The sequence below is a fragment of the Echinops telfairi genome, unplaced genomic scaffold (genome assembly GCF_000313985.2).
Source record: "Echinops telfairi isolate 266 unplaced genomic scaffold, ASM31398v2 ScPeMD7_7469;HRSCAF=8507_1, whole genome shotgun sequence".
NCBI lineage: Eukaryota > Metazoa > Chordata > Mammalia > Afrosoricida > Tenrecidae > Echinops > Echinops telfairi.
This window is the reverse complement of record NW_022111373.1, coordinates 131,305,165-131,307,050: the sequence shown is the minus strand read 5'-3', so window position 1 is coordinate 131,307,050 and position 1,886 is coordinate 131,305,165.

The following is a 1,886-nucleotide window of genomic DNA, read 5'->3' as shown; positions in this document are numbered from 1 at the left end:
TGGGACCATCATAAAGCAAGAGACCTGAGAACTAGAAAGGGCGAGGCTCACCACCCATTTATCCCTCCGCCTTTCAATTAGCTCCACATGTGATTATCGGCCAGGTTGGCACAATTAACTAACTCATATATTATTCAATATATAAACATAGTTGTTCCATGCTTGAAAAACTAGATACTTGGAACTGATTATCACATAATTTCAGACAAAGAAGTAAAGATTTCTGCATGATAAATTCTTCCAATTATTTTTAAACAATAGTTAATCTAACCAAAGGTAAAATACTTAGATATGTAATAAAGATGGTGCTATATCAATACTTTGAGAAAAATATAAATTTTGCTTTTGATTCCTATAAAGAATTATAGCATAAAAGAAACAATGATTTTTATTTCCTAAAGTGAAAAATATACCTTTATAGCACTATATTTTAGCTGCCATTCATTGTTTACTTTTTTATATGTCCAAGTGTTTTGCCTAAAGCTTCACACATTTGTGAACTATATGCCATCATGGCATGATTTTCTTCATTCTCTCACAAACAGACAGAGGTTTACCTCGTCTGATCAGATTAATAATGTTTTCCTGTAACTCACACGTGGCAGTGACTTTTTCAACATAAATATCCCTATTTTCATGCTGAACAGGTTTTTCATTTGAATCTCAGGCAGTGTAGCAAAAGCTTTGTCATAAAAAACAAAATCAATCAATTGGAAGCCTGTAATATTTAAGAAAGGTAAAATTTAAACAGTTTCATCATTCTTCCATTTGGAATATGTTAATATAGTGCATGCATGTGTGTGCGTTTGTATGTGCATGCACACTCATGTGCTCAACAAAGCAAGTACAGATACAATGACTTCCTTGAAAGTAGGAAGCAAATTATCTTTTAGACTTCTAAGTTAATCTCAATAGGCACAATATGAACATTTCTGGATATAATTAACCAAGTATAACTGAAAACTGAGATTATCTGCATTCATACAGTTGAACTCTTCAAAGTGAAATCCACAGTCAACCTGATATCAAAATTTATTACAGAACATTGTTTTTCCAAAAGGAAACATTGTACATCAATAAATATTTATCTAGTTGCCTCAAAAATATCCTGAAAACTATTATTTGTGGGCCAAGTATGTGTTAATCTAGGTACTTTTGAGAAACAAACCCACAGAAACTCATGTATAAGAAAGAATTTTATATAAAGGGCAAGTGCCCATCAAAAAAACATCCCAACCCAGTGCCACCCAAACCCACAAGTCCAACATTAGCCCATATGTCCAACACCAATCCACAAAGTTCTCCTCCATCTCACAAAACGCACGCAATGATGCCGACTGCAGGAGGAAAGCAGAATCAGTGAGCCTATAAGCATCTCAGCGCTGGCAGGGGTCTCCACACAGGTGCTCCAGCACCCAGGGCTGCATCGAGGTAGGTCCATGTGGCTTCTCCTCAGGGATGTCTTGCAGGAAGTGAGCCTTGCATGCTAAAGCAGGGAACTGGCTAAGGTAGCTGCATCCCGGTCCGACCATCAGAAAGCAAGAGACCCAAGACCTAGAAGGGCAATCACCGAGCCATGTATCCCTCTGCCCTTCAATTAACCCCGCATGTGTTTATCAGCCAGGTTGGCACAATAAACTTTAACTAACTCAAACAACTATCTTCTTAGATGACAAACTGTTCATCTGGGAAGACAGTGTGCTCATTACACAGCAGTTTACTAACCAAATCTCATTTAGGAGCCCTTACATCAATACTCTCTATCTTTTGCACACTTCATTATATTTACTTTTTCTAATCAACCATCAGGAGAAAGGTAAGGCTTTCTACTTCCCCAAAGAGTTACAGTCTTAAAAACACAAAGCGACAGTTCTACAATGTCCTAT